Source organism: Rhipicephalus microplus, chromosome 7 (genome assembly GCF_043290135.1).
Source record: "Rhipicephalus microplus isolate Deutch F79 chromosome 7, USDA_Rmic, whole genome shotgun sequence".
In the NCBI taxonomy this organism is placed as follows: domain Eukaryota; kingdom Metazoa; phylum Arthropoda; class Arachnida; order Ixodida; family Ixodidae; genus Rhipicephalus; species Rhipicephalus microplus.
In genome coordinates, this window is record NC_134706.1 from 67,234,126 (window position 1) to 67,241,129 (window position 7,004).

Genomic DNA, 7,004 nt, shown 5'->3' on the forward strand with positions numbered 1-7,004 from the left:
GACTTTATTCTTCACGCAATAATACTGCGTCACGGAGTCCTCGTATACTGCTTAGTGATCACGGCAAAGTGTTCCTGTCACAAGTTGTAAATGAAGTACTGCGCACTTCTGGAACTACTCACAAGACAGCTTCAAGCTACCACCCTCAGACAAATGGTCTCACAGAAAGATCTCACCGAACCCTTGCAGACATGATAGCCGTTTACGTCCAACCTGACCACAAAAACTGGGATACTCTTTTACCATTCCTGACATTCGCTTACAACACCGCCGTTCAGCGAACAACTTGCTACTCACCGTTTAACCTCGTGTACGGACGCACCCCGACTACCTTTCTCGACGTCTCCTTCTTTAGCAGCCATGAGAATTCATGTCAATCTTCTAGCGAAGAATACATTTCCCGCCTGGCCCAGTCTCGCCATCAGGCTCGCATCAATACTGAAGCGAGACAGCACGAGCGGAAGATCATCTATGACGAATCCCACGGCGTTTTGTCTTTCCAACCTGGTGATGAGGGGCTGCTTTTGACACCTATTTGCACTCCTGGTCTCTGTGACAAATTCCAACCACGCTTCATCGGGCCATACATTGTTTTAGAACAGACTTCGCCGGTTAATTATCGTGTGACACCATTCGTCGCCCCAACAGAACGCCGCTACCGCAGGACAGAGATTGTCCACGTTTGTCACATGAAACCTTTCACGCGACGTTCCCCGTCACTTTGACTTACGGCGGCCAGGGTGTGCGCTTCCAAGTGGGGGGAATTAGTGTGGGCATTTGTAACTTACATCGTCCTCATCTCCGCGTAATCACAATCACCATCATCCGCTTGTCTCTTTGCCCTCATTGCCACTCTGGGTCATCATAATCGTCATCGTCTGTGTGCTGGCTCTGCCCGTTCGTTTTGCGAGGTCTTTCCTCGAATAAACGTTGTCGCAGCCAAGACTACCAAGACTTCATAATATATATATATATATATATATATATATATATATATATATATATATATATATATATATATATGTCGCCTCGAAGACTTTTTTAGCGAACACATGTGCGAGGCACGAGGAAACAACATGTTAGATAGAGGGCTTTGTGACCGTTTCCACCATTTCTTTCCCCATATCTCTCGCGTATATGCCAGCACGTGCTAAGTTTCCGGCAATATTTCTCAAAGTAAAACTAAAGCAGTAATAAACGTAAGACATTATCAAGAGCGCGTTCGTTACATCTCTTTTACTTCGAACCACAATGATTTCATTAAGAATCAGACGGTTAATCCCAGGAAAGACCAACCCTGGGGTACCACCGTTTCGACATGTGTGGTGCGCTTACTAAAAGCTACTGCGGGACACCGAATTTTTCTTCTAAGCCCTGAAAGGCCAGTTCAAGAGACAGGAAGGAATAAAACAGGCAGCTTCACCAGGCAAAGCTTTCCTTTATTTATTATGCCAACTGCCATAAGCAGCAAAATCATCAGCCGAGAGCCAGGCAACCGAAGAGACGTGGTCCAGCACGTGCTTAGCATCCTGGAACGCCAGTGGCCGAAAGCGGCGCCCCCACGGGTTTGACGCGAGTAGGTTGCTGCTCTGGGACGTCCGAGCACGCTAGTGTCTCGCTTTAATCCCCTACCCCTTCCCCCTTTATGCCGGATCGTCAATAATGTTGTTTCACTCACTCACTCACTTTATTTATTATATATTTATTTCTCGTTTTACTGATGTGTTAATTTTAAACCATTTTTTTTCTAAATGTATTCGGCTTGTAAAACAAACTTTATCTCTAAAATAAGGTGCCACCCGTTTCATGACCGATCCCCTGGGGCAGGTTGTGCCAGGACTATATAAAGAACAACCAACCAACTGGAAAAATAAACGTGACAAGCCTGGAAAAGTGGGGCCACTTTTTCTTGCAGTTGATGTTTATTATACCCCACAACATTGAAACATACACTTATGCGCGTGGTGCGGGACTACACCAACACTGTTTCACATCACGTCTGAGTGCACACTCTACAACATAGAACACCACGTCATGTACAACACGGAGGAACAATGGGACGTAACGCTGTCAAACTCCGCCTTTGACGATCAGCTTTGGCTGGTCCAAAGGGCAGAGATGATGGCAGGGGCCAGCGGGATTCTCGACGTAATGCGCAAATCAAGTTTTTATCTCTCTCTCTCTCGTGGCACTTCTTCGCGTTGTACACATTTAAAATTCCAAGCATTTAGCAATATTCTGCGACTTTGAGCGCCTATACATAGCCACCGCTGACTTTATGCTTTCATGGCCATACCGGAATGTAATGTATACCAAATTCGTCTCGGCATACAATAACTTTACGACTAACATAAATCACCGCAGCATGATAATCATGACATGCATATTGTGTATGACATGACTTACACACCACGCTAATGATGCGCTAGAGTCCGGTTCTCTAGCTTGATATACAATGAAACTGGTATTGCTCCTCGTGACTGCATGACAAACATAAATGACGAAGATGTACGGCATGTACTGTATGTATCACGCTCATCGTGCAATCGCCACCGTTTCGCTTAGCTTGACATACAGCAAGATCGTTATTGTGCAACGTGACTGTATCACGAATATAAATTACAGGCCTCAACATGCAAATCGATACATACATGTTATGTACAACATTATAAACCTCTTGCTGGCTTCTTCGCATTATATGCCATCGATCCCCACAGTGCGTCAGATGTGCCGGGTTTGCTTCTCAAGCAACGTGCGAGTGGTTACTATCAAGTGCGAGTGTAAATATTTCCTTCGGCGTATTTATGTTCCATTTGCTGTCAATGTTTTCGTTTCTCTTGTTCTCTGCACAGCCATGAAACGGACTAAATGCAACGAACGCGATATGAACGCGTGCAAGGAAATGGGAATGGAATGTGATTTCTCGCTTGGCGCTGCCGTGTGCCTTGGTAAGCATAAGCTTCGGAATGTCATTAATGTTTTTATTTTATTTACTTGTCTGTCAGCACACCTCTTTTATTCTTATTCTCCATAACACAAAAAAAGGCTTTGTATTACGGGAAATTGACCAGAGAACTGCGCTAAGCAAACTGTAATAGGTAGCATTGTAAAACAAAAGCTTAATACTTGGCTTATCACTTCAATGGAAGACTTCGGAATACACATAAGTTTACTATTTGGCTACAAACAAAACCGTTGCATGATAATTCCTTGTGAACCTAGATTAAGTTTCCCAGTGCAGCCTTGAAAAATCGAATTGCTCCACAAACTTGAAGGAAAACAAGGGAGACAGGAAAGAGCGCAGATCCTGCGCTCTTTCCTGTCTCCCTTGTTTTCGTTGAAGTTTGTGCAGCAATTCAATTTTTAAAGTATGAACCAACTAGTCTGCAAAAAAGTATTATTTACCAGCGCAGCCTTCGGCAAGCCCCAAAACGCCATTTTGCAAGCTGGAGTAGTGATGTAGAGTAGCACACACAAAAAAACTAGTATATGAAATTCCGATCACAACAAACTCTATACAATAGACAACTTAAGTTTCAAGGAACTGCCCCTTACGAAGCATTCTCGAGCTTTCAGTGGCTGTGGTTTAAGGTCACGCGAGTTCTTACAAATGTTCGAGAGTCAATCGGCAATGTGTAAGTCACGCCGGGGAGAGCTATAACGTTTAAAGAACTTTACATTTTATTTTGTCTAAAGCTAGAAAAAAATGCACCGTCTGCACACTCTGGCCGTTAGGGCCGCCGTGAGCGCGACCCCGGACTAACAAACTGAAAAAAAAGTTTCCCATACGTACTGCAAGGTAACAGCGCGGAAAACAACTAGCCAAAAGAAGGATACAGAGCGCTGTATGGTTCTTTTTTTGTTTGGTTTCTTGTTTTTCTCGCTGTTTCCTTCCGATAAGTCTTGCAATCACGCCCAGGCAACCCCTTTAGTTTCACATACGAATCGGTGACTTACAAATGTGCCTGTAATTTCGTTAGGAGCGAAGCACCTTAACAGCGCACAATGTTCCCCGTCCATAAACCATGCGTCTACAGCAGATGTAGAATTCGAAACATCTGCGGACAACGAAAAGGTATTCTGTAGGCTGTTAACCAGAGTAAACAAAGTGAAAGTCCGAAACACAAAAAAAAACAATGACGTTCAACAACCCATCCTCAAAGCATATGGAAGAACAAAAGGGTGACAAGAACAGCATAAAAGGTTGTTAACAAGAAGAAAATAGAAGGGCCACGATTCATGATGTGATTTGCACGGCTCCGCATTATCATTAACATTCACTTCGTAGACATGCGTGGATAAAGTCCACAGCACTTTGGGAGGGGGGGGGGTGGCTACAGTCGTTCATTCATGGATTGCATGTGGCGTGGTCACGCTCATAAACAAGGTCACAACAAGGCTCGCGATGCTCAAAACTAGGTTAAAACAAACGATCGAGGTGTAAAATAATATCATTCATAAAAATTAGCAAATACCAATCATGAATTGAAAGTGTCTAAAAATGTTTCGTAAACAGGCGAATGACTGTGGCGCCGCGAGGGAGAGGGCGCCACTGCCTCGTGGTGAGCAAGATTTTCCTCTCGTCGGCTCTCTACATGGTGCTAGTATACACCTTTTCACAGGAAGGAAAAAAAACACCGCCATGATTGGACGTGCGCCGGAGTACAAAGGCTAAGGGCGCAGCGTTGTCAGTGCATTTTCGAGGGGACGCGCCAATTCGCACAGCCCAAGGAGGGCTATGGCGGCGCCCAGGGAGGCGTTTATGAAAAGGTGAACAAGCGGGAGAAAATTGACAGAACTCGCTCTAGATGACAGGTATCTCATATGGCGTAAAAAGCAAGAAGTCAATAAGGAGTAGCAATAAGTAGTGCGTACATTGCACACCGAATGTGCCTAACAAGAATGTCTTGGTGCCAAACAAATTCAGCATTTTCACCTCATACATTGATATGCCATCGACACTGGTAAACGCAGCAATGGGTACTCGACGAAATGGAATCGCCCGTGCTGCACAGTTGCTAAGGTTTAACAGTATGCCCTCTACTGTTGTTTTTGTTTTTTTACCCTGGCCCACGATTTTTCAGCGCTCGTTTTGTGGACCGTGCTCAAACCTCAAGTGTTTTTCTTTCGCCCCGGAATTCGAGGTTTAAGCAGCGGCCGGCTGAATTTAGTTTATTTATTTATTTTCAGAATAAATGTTACGGACAGCGTTTTCCGTGTGTCATAGATAAAATATTATCATTGTCACGAGCCGTCCTGCGTTAAATTTCCGACTAAAACGCGTTCGTGGGCTTGCTGGTGCATGGTTTGAGAAAACATGGAGCCATGGCGGAACGAGGACGAGAGAGGACACGATGTTCCTGTCCTCGTTTCTATGCAACTCAATGTTTTGTCAGCTGAATGACCACCAAAGCACTCCGTACAGACGGTTAACAAGAGACTCTGGAACATGCCGTTCCTTATCTGCGTTCGCTGACCACGCGTTTTCTTGTTAATTTCTAGTGGACCAGTGCAGGCACCAGCGGCATTTGCCCGATTTTTGTGACACATACGCGCTTTGGGAGTTCTACAGCAGAGCTATTATGGTCGAGGAGGGAAAACGATGGAAGCCGAGAGAACTGCTAGTGAAGAAGGGACAGAAATAAAGCGAAGAAAAACAGAAAAAAAAAACTTCAACAGAAAGACACAAAATAAAGAAGCGTCAAAAGTAGAGAGCAAGCAATGTAGTGCAGTAGTCACCATGTATTGTGCAGTGTAGCAAGAGGAAATACAGAAGGAAGAAGACGAAAGCCAAGCCAAGCTACGGTCACCTATAGGTGTCTACCAGCACTGATGTGACCCAGCCTCGCGCCACTCAGTGCAAACTTAGCAAGTGTGCTTTGTTTAGTATTTTTTAAACCCCGTCGTTTCCTTTGCAGACACAATTCGCACGACATGCAATGAAGAAGAGATGAAAATATGCAAATCTAGGAGAAAAAAGTGTGACTTCACAGCGCACGCACCAGTGTGTATCGGTAAGCAATTGTAATCTCATTCAATGAACCCCAGTTCTCTCCGCCATGGGCAGTTTTTTAGGACCGATGCGTGGAAGTGCACATTCTATTTTGATTGTCATCACCGATATTTTCTTTCCTGGCAGATACAAGCCGTAAGGCTTGCGATCAGGAGGAGGTTCAAAGATGTTCAGCCTTCGGCAAGGAGTGCGAAATGGTGGGAGGGGCGCCCTTGTGTCATGGTAAGGTGCTCTTCTTGCAAGAATACTTTAAACACCTCAAATTGCTGAAAGTGCAGCATTGTTAAGTTAGCTTGTCTTTTTTGTTTGCCGTGTGTTTCTCTAGTTATATTGTTTTTTTCGACTCTGGCGGTGATAGGGCGCATTTATTTGCACGTTTTCTTCAAAGTATACTTCAAACTCATGCAGGCCCGGGTCATTGATATAATACTACAAGTAGGCAATATAATATAGAAGTATTCAGTACGCATAATAAAGTAAACATTGCCTAGAGAACGAACAGATGTTACTTACGTTCGCTTCATAATTCGACCCACGCGTCGTTAATGTGTTGCCTATTGACTACAACACACGAAAGCTCAAAGTCAAAACAAACGCAATGTGAAATGAAACGTCAAAATCGGCACGCACAACATACCATATATGTTCGAAGATATTCGGTGTCTAACTAGCAGGCCCGTAGCCGAGGAAAAAGGGGAGAGGGGGTACTAGCCTACCCCTTGTAAAATTGTGTTGAAGGGGTGTTTTACCGAGAACAACTGATGAAAAAAATTGTTCAAGGCCTTCCACGAGGTTTCAAGTGAACTATACCTGCAAATAAAAATTCTGAGCTACGGGCCTGCTAACTAGAGAAGCGCATTCCTTCGAAAGTTTGATAACGTCGAATATCGGAGACTGACTCGATTGTCTTTTACCGAAAACAAGTAATGAAAATAGAAGTTATACAAGGCCTTCCACGACGTTTCAAGTGAACTATACGTGCAAAAAATTC